Consider the following 16,692-nt stretch of genomic DNA (forward strand, 5'->3'; position numbering starts at 1 on the left):
CTCTTTGGCTCTCCCCCCCCTTCTCTTTGGCTCTCCCCCCCCCTTCTCTTTGGCTCCCCCCCCTTCTCTTTGCCCCCCCCCCCCTTCTCTTTGGCTCTCCCCCCCCTTCTCTTTGGCTCTCTCCCCCCCCCCTTCTCTTTGGCTCTCCCCCCCCTTCTCTTTGGCTCTCCCCCCCCCCTTCTCTTTGGCTCTGTCCCCCCCCTTCTCGTTGGCTCTCTCCCCCCCCTTCTCTTTGGCTCTCTCCCCCCCCCCTTCTCTTTGGCTCTCTCCCCCCCCTTCTCTTTGGCTCTCACCCCCCCCCTTCTCTTTGGCTCTCCCCCCCCTTCTCTTTGGCTCCACCCCCCTTCTCTTTGGCTCTCCCCCCCTTCTCTTTGGCTCTCTCTCCCCCCCCTTCTCTTTGGCTCTCCCACCCCCCCTTCTCTTTGGCTCTCCCACCACCCCTTCTCTTTGGCTCTCCCACCCCTTTGTCTGTCTCCCCCCCCCCCCCTCCCTCTCTGGCTCTCTCTTCACATCGCGGGACCCCGCCCGGCCACGCCCCATCGCGGCAACACCCGCCGGCCATGCCCCTCGCGACGCCCGGCCACGCCCCTCGCGACGCCCGGCCATGCCCCTATCGCAATGCTCCCGTCGGCCACAAACAGCTGTGAGGTCTGGGGAGCGCGTTGCCGCTTCTCACGCAGCAGACCTCACACCTGTTGAGTAGCTCGCGCTCCCTATCTCACAGCTGCTTGTATGCTGTGTACCTCGCGCTACCTATCTCAAGGCCAAGTGTTTGTCTCTACTGCGCATGACGGCTTCAGACAAACACTTGGCCTTTTATAATATAGGATGTGTCAATAACATTAGAATGATATATTGATTGGCACATGCCATTGATAGATTGATGTGGAACTTTACATGAAGCATTTCCTTAAATTGAGATCAAACTATTAGGCATGTACATTTAGTTAACTTTTTTTCCAAATGCATTGCCATTGTCTGTAAGTGATAAACAAGCGTCCCTTTAAAGTAAAATGAATTAACTGAATAATGGCTTGAAGCAGTAGCACTAGTACTACTTTACCTTTATTTAAGTTTAAAGGGACATGAAACCCAACATTTTTTTTTCATGATTTAGGTAGAATATACCATTTTAAACAACTTTCCAGTTTACTTCTATTATCAAATTTGTTTCATTCTCTTGGTATCATTTGTTGAAGGAGCAGCATTGTACTACTGATTTCTAACTGAACACATTAGGTGAGCCATTGACAATCGGTATATATATATATGCAGCCACCAATCAGCAGCTAGAACCTGGGTTCTTTGCTGCTCCTGGCCTTTCCTAGATAAACCTTTCAGCTAAGGATAACAAGAGAAGGAAGAAAATTAAATAATAGAAGTAAACTGGAAAAGCTTTTCAAATTGTATGCTCTGTCTAAATCATGAATGTCTAATTATGACTTTACTGTCCCTTTAAGCTGCTGTCCATTTGCTCCTCTGCTGTCTTTTTTTTTTTTTTAAACATGTTTTTTATTGAGGTTATTGACAAAACATCAGCAAATAAACAAGTTACATAGGTGTTCAGAAACATTCTTTCAAACTATGACATTACTAATCACATTTGTCATGAGAAAACCCAAAGCACCATCTCTATATTCATCTGTAACAGGCAAAACTGAAACCTCATTTTCTACTTTATAGTATCTTCCTCTCCTAATAAAAAAAAGTCACTTTTGGACTCCTGTCATCTAAAGTGATGTATAGAGGAAATAGAGTGATAAAGATTGTCTCTCATGAACCTATGGCAAATTAGAATAGAAATTTTCAACTGATATAAGCTTCTGAAACATTTAGGAATGTTCAAGCTACGTCTTCGAACTTTGTTATGTTTCAGAACATTCTAAATATCTTGACAAACTGCAAGATTTTGCTATTAAAGAAGGGAAATAGGGTACGGTATGTGCTAGAGAAACCGCGTATTAAACCCTCCTAAAAAAGGAGGTTTATTATGTGGGGTGGGGTGGGGGGTAGGAGGTGGTAAAATATGCAGGAGAAGCCGATAAAACATATGAGTAATTTCTAGATATGTCGATCAATTACATCTATAAGAGATTGCAATTGGGTCAGCTCCTGTAGTTGGTTGCTTGACCGAGATAGATGAGGGCCCATTATGTCTCTGTGTAAGGCCTTATAAGCATGTAAATGGCTATGTGGAAAGTAGAGATAAATTAACTCTAACCTAGAATAATATTGCATTAAGGATATTACAAGTGAGTAGGCCTGAAATAATGGTAATGTTAATGCAGGGCCAGCCTGCGTCAGAAGCGTATCACAGGTCTTGAAGTAAAATTATGCCTCACAGGATAGCTATGCCCAAAGTATCGTCAGAAAAAAGGACATCCCGAAGAGACTAAGATCACAGCATAGGATAGGTATTAGTTATTAGTACGGATACAGCTCTCCTGTATATATATACAAATATAAATAGTATTGATAGCACAGGTGTATGTCATGGTTGCACAACATATGCAGATAGGTAATCGAGACCAAATCTATAACTTTAGCACAGAGTAAACAGTTAGAACATTATTTATGTACAATAACAGGCATTGTGGCGAGAGGTTATATCTAAGACTAATCTATAGAACCGTATATTAAATGGGCACAATCATCACACCGCCCCAGCCGCTGGCAGCGAGAAGACATGCACACAATCTTCCTCCAAGCACAATGCCCATACATGAAGCATGGGGATCTGTAAACTTAGAAGAATTATGTGATGAAATGTTTAAATTCTAGGAATCTCACCATATATGCCAACAATGAGGAGTCTGTACATGTAATGTAATAAAATAAGTAATTAGAGGGATGATAATAAGCTAGCCCCATTCAAGCATAGAATATTGTAGCTCCACACTTGGGGCTTTTACTGTGGAACTCGCTGTTGTACATACACAATCCAGCTGTCTTTATAGCACATTAGGCAACACCTGAGTAATATATTCAACTTGTAGTGAGCTGTTGCTTTGCAATGAGATAATTCAACTTTGATGGACAGTACTGGATTAGAATCCTACAAATGGACGGATACAACAGTGAGCTTAACTTCTGTTATGGGTAGGTGATGTTACTATAGTATATGATATCTAGAAACAAAGAAATAGAATGGCGCATAGCATGTAAGAAGCAGCTTTAAATGAAATGGTATCAGCATAGATATAATTATCACACCTCAGTGGGAATGTGGCCCTAGAAATAACATATGGGGGATTTCAGAATATACTGTAAAGTAAGGGTTAACATATTGTATATAAATATAAAGATATAAGCACTTAAAATAGTGAAGAGAAGAGGAGTAATAAACAGTTCCAAAGTAATATTCATTAAAGTTACCCCACACCAGTGGCTACAGATATATAAGAGTCTCATAGCCTGTAAACCAAACATCAGAAAGTATTGTCATCATAACGGGCTCTGATATTTATAGTCAGGTAGCTTGAAACAGAACCAGTTAAAGGGCAGTCAATCTGGACGAAATTTGTTAATCATCTTTTTTATTTAGCCTGCTTCAAAATAGTTCAAAGAGAGCTTGCGACCAGATAATATATCTTCACTTTGTAGGTACCTTACTTCAAAGCCCTCTAGTATCAGAGCGCTGGAACCCCAACGCAGAACAAACTTATCCCATGCGAGTGTAGCTGTCAGAGTTCGCCCAGCACCACCATCACCAGGCTGGGGAGAACCATCTCGAACATGGCTGCCACTTACGGAAACTGCGCAGGTTGCGCCCAAAGGTGAGTTCGGTGGCGAGGTCAGGACCCTCTTGAGGCATGTCGGATCCACTGCCGATCTGGAAGCATGCTCTGCAGCTGGGCAATCCCCTTGACTAGCACCGCAAATCAGTTCGTCACTGCAGCGGTAAGTATACGCAACCTCTTGCTGTAGAAGATAAACATGGCTGCCACAACTTTCAGGGGTCGACATTGTAGCGCAACTACTTTGAGAGATAGTTGAGATATTAGTGTTCATAGTATGAGCAACAGGGGGATTAGCTGGCCGTTTGGGATTGGTCTCCTCCACTCCTGTGTGAACACAGCACTTAAGCAGAGCCCGGTCCAGATTGTCGAAGTGATTTTGTAGGAGCTGCGTCACAGCTGGCCACCAGTTATCCCAGGCCTCCATTGTATCTTAGCTTCTGGATAGTCAAAAGTAGTTATTCAAGAGCTCCCAACGCCACCAATAGTGCTACCCTCGACAGGGTCCCCTTTTGATGCAATAAAGTTTGCTTTAGGTATTGATAGGTATTAGTTATAGCATATAAGATACAGGAGCCCTCAGCATACACGTCTGGTCTCCTCAATAGCTGGCTCCGCCCCCCCCCTCCTCTGCTGTCTTGAAGACCTTTTCACTTAGGAAATAGCAGACACATTTATTTTTCTAATTTTTTCTAATTTTTCTAATTTAAACTAATTCCAGGCGATCCCCTTAATGAATATCAAGCAAAATGATTTGCCAAAAACAAATTTTCTGTATTTGCACAAGTCTTGATCAAACTCATTACTTGAATAAATGGCAGTCTAAGTCTATATTAAGTGAGGTCCAATAAATTTGATAGACTGATGAAATTCTAAGATGAGTTTTATGGAATTTGTTAAAGGGATACTGTAGTCCGAAAACAAAAGAACAATTTTAGAAAAAAGAATGACTTAAAGTGACAGTATAGTCAAAATTAAACTTCCATGATTCAGATAGGGAATGTCATTTTAAACAACTTTCCAATTTACTTTTATCATCAATGTTTTTGTTTTCTTGGTATTCTTTGCTGAAAGCTAAACCTAGGTAGGCTCAAACTGATTTCTAAACTGTTAAAAACCGCCTTTTATCTCAGGGCATTTTGACAGATTTTCACAGTTAGACTGTGCTAGTGCATGCGTGCTATATAGATAAAATTGTGCTCAATCAGTCAGCACTGATTGGCTAAAATGCAAGTCTGTCAAAAGAACTGAGATATGGGTGCATTCTGCAGAGGCTTAGATACAAGGTAATCACAGAGGTAAAAAGTGTATTAATATAACAGTGCTAGTTTTGCAAAACTGGGGAATGGGTAATAAAGGGATTATTTATCTATCTTTTTAAACAATAAAAATTCTGGATTAGACTGCCCCTTTAATTAGCATTTTTGCAATATATATGTATTCAAAATTTTGCAACTAAAATTGTTAAATATAAGAGTGAACTCTGTGTTATCATTTCCTATTATGAGCTGTAGGATACTATAGTATTGTTCCTCACTATTTCCCTATACTCCCTAACCATCTGTATTACATGTATAGAGCCACCTACTCAGTTACCACTGGCTGTAATAATAGTACTAGCTGTGCAGTATACAGCATATAGCAAAGAAGGAAATAGTTTTCTGTTTACATTAACAGAAATAAAGTGTAGGGAATTAGATATAAAGGTGAAGCAGAAGCTGCCTCCCAGCCCTTGTAGATGTGCTCTGTAATTGATTACAATTCCTGCAAAGCCTGGGTTACCTTAGCCAAGGCAGTGTAGGGCCCAGCATGGGCCTGTAGCAAGCTAAGGGTTAAGGCCGGAGGGAGTGAGATAGGAGAAGAGGGCAGGCTAGTGAGCTTAGTGGCAACATTGTTGCTTAGGAGGGAGGAGCCCCCTGCTTACTTTTAGAGTAAAGAGCACAGCTTCCTGGTGCTCTTCTCCCTGGCGATGTTTTTTTCCGCCCTCCCTCCTCTGACATCTGGATGGCGGCTAGGCAACTAAACATTTAGGGCGACGGCATAGGTCTGCCTACTCAGGCTAATCTCAGTGAGCCCAGAGCAGTAATTAAGGTATCTACCACCTCTGTTTACCCGGTTTTAGCGGCTGAGTAACAGATACCCTCCTGGGGGTAGAACTTTTTCGCACCCTCACGGAGGGACGTAGCAGCCCTGTTGCACGGGAAAGGGTGAACGGGGGGAGTGATAACCAATCTAAAAGTGAGAGGGGTGGATAGCCTTAAGTGCACGTGAGGTGCCCCTCTTTCCCCTTGTGGGTGGGTCACGTGATCTCAGCAACCCCTTAGCATTTCCATGAGCGGAGGTTCTCCTCTGCTGCAGATTCCGTTTTGGGCCTCTTACCTCCAGCAGCACAGGGTTTTTGATTAGCATTCCCTCTTGCTGCCATCATAGACCTTGTTGGTTATTAGGGGGCTTAGATTAGGTATAATTAGTTTAAACTTCTTGTAAAAAAAAAAAATTCTGTAATTTAGTGTGTTTTTTTTCCGTAATTTAGTTTATTGAATTTAATTGTATTTAATTGTAGGTAGTTTAGGTAATTAGTTTAATGATAGTGTAGTGTTAGGTGTAATTGTAACTTAGGTTAGGGTTTATTTTACAGGTAATTTTGTACTTATTTTATCTAGGTAGTTATTAAATAGTTATTAACTATTTAATAACTATTGTACCTAGTTAAAATAAACACAAAGTTGCCTGTAAAATAAATATAAATCCTAAGATAGCTACAATGTAATTATTAGTTATATTGTAGCTAGCTTAGGGTTTATTTTATAATTAAGTATTTAGTTTTAAATAGGAATAATTTATTTAATTTTGTTAAATTTATTTTGTTTAATTTAAATTATATTTAAGTTAGGGGGGGTTAGGGTTAGGTTTAGACTTAGGTTTAGGGGTTACTACCTTTAATATAGTAGCGGCGACGTTGGGGGTGGCAGATTAGGGGTTAATAAATGTAAGTATGTGTCGGCGAAGTTAGGGCAGGCAGATTAGGGGTTAATAAAATTTAACTAGTGTTTGCGAGGCGGGAGTGCGGCGGTTTAGGGGTTAATACATTTATTATAGTGGCGGTGATGTCAGGTCGGCAGATTAGGGGTTAATAATTATAGGTAGGTGGCGGCGACATTGGGGGCGGCAGATTAGGGGTTAATAAATATAATGTAGGTGTCGGCGATGTTAGGGGCAGCAGATTAGGGGTTCATAGGTATAATGTAGGTGGCGGCGATGTCCGGTCGGGAGATTAGGGGTTACATTTTTTTAATATAGTGTTTGCGATGTGGGGGGGGCCTTGGTTTAGGAGTTAATAGGTAGTTTATGGTTGTTAGTCTACTTTGTTGCACTTTAGTTAAGAGCTTTATGTTCCGGCGTTAGCCCATAAAACTCTTAACTACTGACTTTTAAATGCGGTAGAAGTATTGACATGAGAGGGTCTACCGCTCACTTCTTCCAAGACTCGTAATACCAGCGTTAGGCAAATCCCATTAAAAAGATAGGATATGCAATTGACGTAAGGGGATTTGCGGTAGCCTCGAGTTGTGGAATAAAAGTGAGCGGTACACCTGTACCTGCCTGACTCGTAATACCAGTGGGCGTTAAAAAGCAGCGTTGGGACCTCTCAACGCTGCTTTTTAAGGCTAATGCCAAACTCGTAATCTAGGCGTATATTATTAATCAAAGAATAGCTCCTATGTACCATGGGAAATAGTCAAACCAAAATTCAGTGAAACCAAAACAAGGAAAATGTAAGATGTTATATTATGTCATTCTATTCTCTGTTGTTTTATGTAACATTGCTTTTTAAAAGTACTTAGGCTCCAGCGTTGTCGTGTCCTAAGCATATAATATCTTAGGCATTCTAGAATCCTGTTCAAACCTATGTATTGCATTTTTGCTTTCTATCGGCTAGATTACAAGTTTTGTCGGTAAAAACTTGCGGAGCTAACTCTCCTTTTTTTTCCAGCACTCACTTTAAACAACACTGGTATTACAAGTTTTCTGAATGGCTGCGTTAGCCTCAGAAAAGTCAGTGTTGAGCAAATTTAGCGCCACTTCTCCCTGTAATACCAGTGTTGCTTATGGTAGCGGTAAGCTGGCAAAACGTGCTCGTGCACGACTTCCCCATAGGAAACAATGGGGCAGAATCGGCTGAATAAAAACCTAAGACCTGCAAAAAAGCAGCGTTCAGCTCCTAACGCAGCCCCATTGTTTCCTATGGGAAAATACTTTCTAAGTCTATACCTAACACCCTAACATGAACCCCAAGTCTAAACACCCCTAACCTTATACTTATTAACCCCTAATCTGCCGCCCCCAACATCGCCGACACCTGCATAATATTATTAACCCCTAATCTGCTGCTCCGGACACTGCCGCCACCTACATTATACCTATGTACCCCTAATCTGCTGCCCCCAACATCGCCGACACCTACATTATGGTTATTAACCCCTAATCTGCTGCCCACAACGTCGCCGCAACCTAACTACAATTATTAACCCCTAATCTGCTGACCGGACATCGCCGCCACTATAATAAATGTATTAACCCCTAAACCTAAGTCTAACCCTAATACCCCCCTAACTTAAATCTATTTTTAATGAATCGAAATAAAATTACTATAATTAAATAAATTATTCCAATTTAAAACTAAATACTTACCTATAAAATAAACCCTAATATAGCTACAATATAACTAATAGTTACATTGTAGCTAGCTTAGGATTTATATTTATTTTACAGGCAATTTTGTATTTATTTTAACTAGGTACAATAGCTATTAAATAGTTAATAACTATTTAATAGCTACCTAGTTAAAATAATTACAAAATTACCTGTAAAATAAATCCTAACCTAAGTTACAAATACACCTAACTCTACACTATCAATAAATTAATTAAATAAGTTAACTACAAATATCTAAAATAAAATAAAATTAAATAAACTAAACTATATTACAAAAACAAACACTAAATTACAAAAAATAAAAAAAAATATTACAAGAAGTTTAATCTAATTACACCTAATCTAAGCCCCCTAATAAAATAAAAAAGCCCCCACAATAACAAAATTCCCTATCCTAAACTAAATTACAAAGTAATCAGCTCTTTTACCAGCCCTTAAAAGGGCTTTTTGCGGGGCATTGCCCCAAAGTAATCAGCTCTTTTACCTGTAAAAAAAAAGAAATACAATACCCCCCCAACATTACAACGTCAATCCGATTAGCTGATTAAATCAACCAATCAGATTTTTCATACCTTAATTCCGATTGGCTGATAGAATCCTATCAGCCAATCTTCATTCGAGGGACGCCATCTTGGATGACGTAATTTAAAGGAATCTTCATTCGTCGTTAGTCGTCAGAAAGAAGAGGATGCTCCGCGTTGGATTTCTTGAAGATGGACCCGCTCCGCGCTGAATGGATGAAGATAGAAGATGCCGATTGGATGAAGATGCTGCTGGATGGAGGACCTCTTCTGCCCCGATCGGATGAAGACTTTTGGCCAGATCGGATGAAGACTTGTGCAGGTCTGGATGTCCTCTTCTGCCTCATCGGTGCCCGGCTGGCTGAAGACGGCTCAAGGTAGAGTGATCTTCAATGGGGTAGTTTTAGGTTTTTTTTAAGGTGGGATAGGGTGGGTTTTAGAGTAGGGGTGTGTGTGTGGTGGGTTGTAATGTTGGGGGGGGTATTGTATTTCTTTTTTTTACAGGTAAAAGAGCTGATTACTTTGGGGCAATGCCCCGCAAAAAGCCCTTTTAAGGGCTGTTAAAAGAGCTGATTACTTTGTAATGAAGTTTAGGATAGGGAATTTTGTTATTTTGGGGGGCTTTTTTATTTTATTAGGGGTCTTACATTAGGTGTAATTAGATTAAACTTCTTGTAATATTTTTTGTAATTTAGTATTTGTTTTTTTGTAATATAGTTTAGTTTATTTAATTGTATTTTATTTTAGATATTTGTAGTTAATTTATTTAATTAATTTATTGATAGTGTAGTGTTAGGTGTATTTGTAACTTAGGTTAGGATTTATTTTACAGGTAATTTTCTAATTATTTTAACTAGGTAGCTATTAAATAGTTATTAACTATTTAATAGCTATTGTACCTAGTTAAAATAAATACAAAGTTGCCTGTAAAATAAATATACATCCTAAGCTAGCTACAATGTAACTATTAGTTATATTGTAGCTATATTAGGGTTTATTTTATAGTTAAGTATTTAGTTTTAAATAGGATACATTTTTTTAATTATAGTAATTTTATTTAGATTTATTTAAATTATATTTAATTTAGGGGGGGGTGTTAGGGTTAGGATTAGACTTAGGTTTAGAGGTTAATACATTTATTATAGTGGCGGTGATGTCCGGTCGGCAGATTAGGGGTTAATAAATATAATGTAGGTGTCGGCGATGTTAGGGGCACAAGATTAGGGGTTCATAGGTATAATGTAGGTGGCGGCGATGTCCGGTCGGCAGATTAGGGGTTAAATAATTTTATTATAGTGTTTGCGATGTGGGGGGCCCTCAGTTTAGGGGTTCATAGGTAGTTTATGGGTGTTAGTGTACTTTGTAGCACTTTAGTTAAGAGCTTTATCTTCCGGCGTTAGCCCATAAAACTCTTAACTACTGACTTTTATATGTGGTAGGAGTCTTGGAGGTAGAGGCTGTACCGCTCACTTCTTCCAAGGCTTGTAATACCAGCGTTAGGCAAATCACATTAAAAAGATAGGATACGCTATTGATGTAAGGGGATTTGCGGTATGGAAAAGTCGCGGAAAAAAAGTGAGCGGTAGACCCTTTCCTGCCTGACTCGTAATACCAGCGGGCATTAAAAAGCAGCGTTAGGACCCCTTAACGCTGCTTTTTAAGGCTAACACAGAATTCGTAATCTAGGTGTATGTGTTTATCTGCAATGTATACCTTAACATCTTAATAAAAACCATTGTAAAAAAAAAAAAATAGAAAATTGATTGTGATCGAGGCCATAATTCTTAAAAAATATTTGCATATTATTCTTAGCCTAAGCTTTACTTGCATAATACTTTCGGTTATTTAGCATTTATTTAATGTTTAATGTAAATTCAATTCGCCAAATTGGATGAATCATTTACCAGCTCACCATGTAAAGACATTGAGGCCGATTTATCAAACAGTCAGCCCCAATGCATCTGTTTCCGCGTTAACCTACAGGCTCGCCGGAAACAGGAGTTAAGAAGCAAGGGTCTTAAGATCCTTAACTCATACACCTCCTCTGAGGCTGCGGACAGCAATCCGCCCGATCGTGTACGATCGGCTTGATTGACACTACCTGCTAGTGGCCAATTGGCTGCAAATCTTCAGGGGGCGGCAATGCACAAGCAGTTTACCAGAATTGCTTGTGCAATGTTAAATGCCGATAGTGTATGCTGTCCGCATTCAGCTATGTCTGGCGGATTTCCCCATAGATTTCCACATAGACATCACGATTTCCCCTTAGACATCAATGGGGAGAGCCAGCTAAAAAAAAGCCTTACACCTGCAAAAAAGGAGCGTAAAGCTCCGTAACGCAGCCCCATTGATTCCTATCGGGAAATTAAAGTTATGTTTACACCTAACACCCTAACATAAACCCTGAGTGTAAACACCCCTAATCTGCTGCCCCCGACATCGCCGCCACCTACATTATACTTATTAACCCCTAATCTGCCGCCCCAGACATTGCCACCTCCTACATTATACTTATTAACCCCTAATCTGCCGCACCGTACACCGCCGCCACCTACCTACACTTATTAACCCCTAATCTTCCACCCCCAACGTCGCTGCCACTATACTAAAGTTATTAACCCCTAAGTCTAACCCTAATTCTAACACCCCCTAACTTGAACATAATTAAAATAAATCTAAATAAAAATTACAATTAATACCTAAATAATTCCTATTTAAAACTAAATACATACTTACCTGTAAAATAAACCCTAACGCCTAGATTATGAGTTTTTGTCTGTAAGGCTGTGCGGGGCTAACAAGCCTTTTTTTCTTACCGCTCACTTAAGCCAACGCTGGTATTACGAGTTTTCTGCAAGCCAGCGTTAGCCTCAGAAAAGTGAGCATTGAGCAAAATTTAGCTCCACATCTCACCTCAATACCAGCGTTGCTTACGGTAGCGGTAAGCTGGCAACACATGCTCGTGCACTATTTCCCCATAGGAAACAATGGGGCTGAGCTGGCTGAAAAAAAAACCTAACACCTGCAAAAAAGCAGCGTTCAGCTCCTAACGCAGCCCCATTGTTTCCTATGGGGAAATAAAATTTATGTCTACACCTAACCTATGGGAAAAACTTTTCTAAGTCTACACCTAACACCCTAACATGAACCCGAGTCTAAACACCCCTAATCTTACACTTATTAACCCCTAATCTGCCGTCCCCGCTATCGCTGATACCTACATTATATTATTAACCCCTAATCTGCCGCTCCGGACACCGCCGCCACCTACATTATACTTATGAACCCCTAATCTACTGCCCCCAACATCGCCGACACCTACATTATAGTTATTAACCCTTAATCTGCCGCCACCAACGTCGCCGCCACTATAATAAATTTATTAACCCCTAAACCTAAGTCGAACCCTAACCCTAACCCCCCCCCTAACTTAAATATAATTTAAATACATCTAAATAAATTTACTACAATTAAATAAATTATTTCTATTTAAAACTAAATACTTACCTATAAAATAAACCCTAGAGGGCGGAGCCTGACCGGAGAAGGAGATGGACGCGGCTGAAGCTCAGGGACTGAGAGCAGAGGGGAATGCCATAACTCCAGTAATTCTAAAGTTAAAGGGCAGATGATTAGCTGAGAGAGGAGGGGAAGACAGCGGCTTGCCATGGGTCATTGGTTACCGGGTGGAGGAGAACTACATAAGCCACCGACAGCTGAGATTGAAACGAGGGCGGGAAAACCCGCCATCTTGAGAGGATCGCATCGGCTGCAAAGGATCAAAATCGCAGCATACTCTGCCCAGAGCCGAGAGACACCGAAAGTATAGCGATCCAGATTAAGGGTCATTTTTACATCCACCTCGTTGAGTCTGGTAGGAAAGCGTTTTAATTTATGTCATAAAGACGCTACCAGTCAGGGGGTGAAGTTCCTTCTTACGCCGTAAGATAACCTGGTGTATTAAAAGGCCCCTACCCTCAGAACACAGTATAGCAACATCTCCAGAGACATTATACAAATAATAACTCATGTTTGGGGGGAGCTCCACGCCTGTTTCATAGGGGTATTAGCTGCCTTTGCTTAAGCTTCTGGTGGAGTTTTTTTTTTGTATTCTCTTTCATACATTTTGGGCCCTTATAACAAGACCTAGGAAAGAGGCTCTGATACAAAGAAAGAAAGAAAAGAGGGAGACATTCACAGCCTTTCTACGCAAGCACTCCTTTCTTTTTGTCTCCTTAGCTGAAGGCCTGATCAGATATTTAGGCACAGAGGAGCTTAGACTAGCCCTGCAATTTAACTATTAACCTGACTGGGGGTCTGCACTGTGGATCCTAGGTGCGGTATTGAGTGTTTATAAGTGTAGGAGCTGCAGCACAGCAGGCCTCATTCATTACAACCATAACAGTACTGGCCTTTCTGCATACATGTGATCAGTGAGGTCTGCATTAGAAGCCTAAGTAGAGATTCCTGACCCAGATCTTTTATTCTCCCACTAAAAATAAGGAAGGGAAGGAAGACAGGAGGTAGAGGGAAAGGAAGATAATATGAACTCTAGAAGGCTATCTAAAATGGAGAAGCTTGGTGGAAAAAACTCCTCAGTCCACACATTTTTTAAACCATCACAAGGAGACAGGAACATAGAAGAGAGTACTGAGCCAGTGGTAGAAAATGAGCTTACTCTGAAGACACCAGACCTTTCAGGAGATAATACTCCACTGACCAGATCTGACATCCTCTATCTTGTGTCTAAGCAAGATATAACAGCTAATTTTGACAAATTGTGGACAAAAATCGACACCATGTATACCTCTGTGACCGCCAGCTTAAACGATATTAAAAAAGATATCTCTGATTTGGGCATGAGGGTGGAGTCTTTAGAACATAATAGGGACAATCTTGTTGAAGATATGGAAATGACGGTCCAACAGGTGTCTGAGCAAAAACAAACAGTCACGGAATTACTTGACAAACTGGAAGACATGGAAAATCGCAGCAGGCGGTGTAATATCCATCTAAAAGGTATCCCTGAATCTATCAAAACTGAAGATTTACCCTCTTATTTGCACAAGTTGTTCTGTGCTATCAAAGGCGTGGACCCCTCTACAGAAATAGAAATCGAAAGGGCTCATAGAGCACTAAAGCCCAAGCCTAGGGCAGACCTCCCTCCTAGGGATCTGATAGTTGCATTTCTACATTTTCCAGAAAAAGATAAAATAAACGACGTTTAAATTTCAAGGCAATGTGGTACACTTTTTCCAAGATCTAAGTACAAGGACATTACAAAGAAGAGGTGCTTTGCGACCCCTGACCTCCTTACTTCGGAAACATCAAATTCAATATAGATGGGGCTATCCCTTTGCTTTACACATCACCAAAGATAACAAGCTTCTGACTCTCAGAGATGCTGAAGGGATCCCAGACATATGTTCAGCATTGAATTTAGAGGTTCCAACCATCCCAGAAAATGCACACCTAGTGACAACAAGTAGACCTCAAAACATTACCTTGAAAACACAAAGGCCTCAGTGGACTAGAATCTCGAGTAGGGGGCGAAGAAATAAATGAAGGACTATAGCTTGTGAATTGAATATGTTGTCCCTTTCCTCTCTAGGTTTTTCTTCTTTCCCCTTGTAAGGGGACTACCCGCAGAGAAGAGTTGGTGGAGAGTAAGAGAGACTACCAGATACGAATTGGAGAATGAGTTGTACTTAAGTTTGTATATTTTTCTGACCCCCCGTCAGTTGTGTTTAGTTTATTTAAGTGCAAAAAGGGTCCTTGGGGGGGGGGGTCTTCCCCTGGGCTTGCCCCTATTTTGAAGATTTAGAGTAGTTAATGGTTATTTTGCTACCGCAGATATAATCCCTTGTTAATTAATCAATCAATGTCTAAACCTAATATTACATTAATATCCCACAATACTAGAGGCTTAAACTCTGACTCTAAAAGAAGGAAAGCACTAGCTCAGTATCTACGGCTAGGAGCAAATGTAGTTTTTCTGCAAGAAACTCATTTCCCATCCCACCATATTCCGAAATTTTGGGCAAGACAGTTCCCCACCCATTATCATGCCACTACAGACAGCAAAAAAAGAGGAGTGTCCATCCTGTTTCACAACTCCTTAAACTTCCATCCTACTAATACCATTATAGACAAGGAAGAGAGATATCTAATAATCAAAGGTCTTATTAACGTGGTAGAGGTGGTGTTTTGCAATGTGTACGCCCCTAATGAGAAACAAGACCAATTTTTTCACGAGGTGTCTCACCTCCTGACGGACTGGGACTCGACTAGAGTCTTTATGGCCGGAGACTTTAACGTCTCTCTTTTTACAAACCGACCTCTCATACATACACGCAACTTAGGCCTACAAAATAGGACCAATAAGAAAATAAAATCCATTCTAAGTAGTTTAGAGGGCCATAACTTAATAGACACTTGGACAGCCTTGTACGGCAACACCTCAGATCATACTTTTTTCTCAGATGCACACCGAAAGTATTATAAATTATACTATATTTTCCTGAGCCAGATATTGATAGCTAATCTGGTGTCCTCTTCTATATTCCCATGTGTGTGGTCTGACCACTCTATTATACAAATTCAAATAACGGGCCTTCACCCAATAAATTCTATTAGAAGCTGGAAATATGACCCCACAGTCCTGAAAAATCCAAATCACACAGAATATATTCTTCAACAAATGCTAGAATACTGGCAGATCAACACTGAGTCAGCGTCTAATCCAATCCAAGTGTGGGCAGCACACAAATCAGTGTTAAGGGGTCTCTTGATTCAACTGAAAGCCCAGTCTAGGCGTAAAGCGAAAACGCTATACAACTCTCTCCAACAGGAAAACGCACAATTAGAGACACAACATAAATTGACCAACTCAGCTAGAATATATAAGACGTTGCTAGACAGGAGACAGAAATTAGACAAGCTACTAAATGAACAGTCACTTAGAGCTGGAGTGAGACTCCAATCAAAATATTTCATATACACCAAAAAACACGATAGGTACCTAGCCAATAAATTTAGGGACAGACCAAAAGATATATCTATACCCTTTCTTCGCACATCTTCAGGGACAACCACGTCACACCCAGAGAAAATTGTTAATACCTTTGCAGAATATTACAGCTTACTATACAATGGTAAAAGGGTAGAGAAATCAGACGCGACTAAGAGATTGCTGAATGATTTTCTAGTAGAAGCTAGTCTCCCCCAAATTAACCAGCAAGAACTAGACTCGTTGACATCAGAGGTATCAGCTATGGAGATACATAAAGTGATTAAGGAGTTAAAACCGGGAAAGGCGGCAGGCCCAGACGGCTTCCCAGGGGACTACTACAAATTGTTTAATTCTTCCCTGGTGCCACATCTAGTTAAGTTCTGCAACTATATTTTACAAGGCCTCCCCATCCCCTCAGAACTATTAGAAGCTAAAATTATAGTCATTCCCAAACCAGGAAGAAATAGAGAACTATGTCAAAATTACAGACCTATTTCTTTAATAAATTAAGATTTTAAAATATTTACAAAACTGTTAGCTAATCAACTAAAAGATTTACTTCAAACTAATTCACCCTGATCAGGTCGGATTTATTAAAAACAGGGAAGCCCCCGATAATATTAGAAGAATGATTTCTTTGATAGATTACTTACACAAGACAAAGACGCCTTCTCTGCTCCTTGCATTGGATGCAGAGAAGGCGTTT

Source organism: Bombina bombina, chromosome 7 (genome assembly GCF_027579735.1).
Source record: "Bombina bombina isolate aBomBom1 chromosome 7, aBomBom1.pri, whole genome shotgun sequence".
In the NCBI taxonomy this organism is placed as follows: domain Eukaryota; kingdom Metazoa; phylum Chordata; class Amphibia; order Anura; family Bombinatoridae; genus Bombina; species Bombina bombina.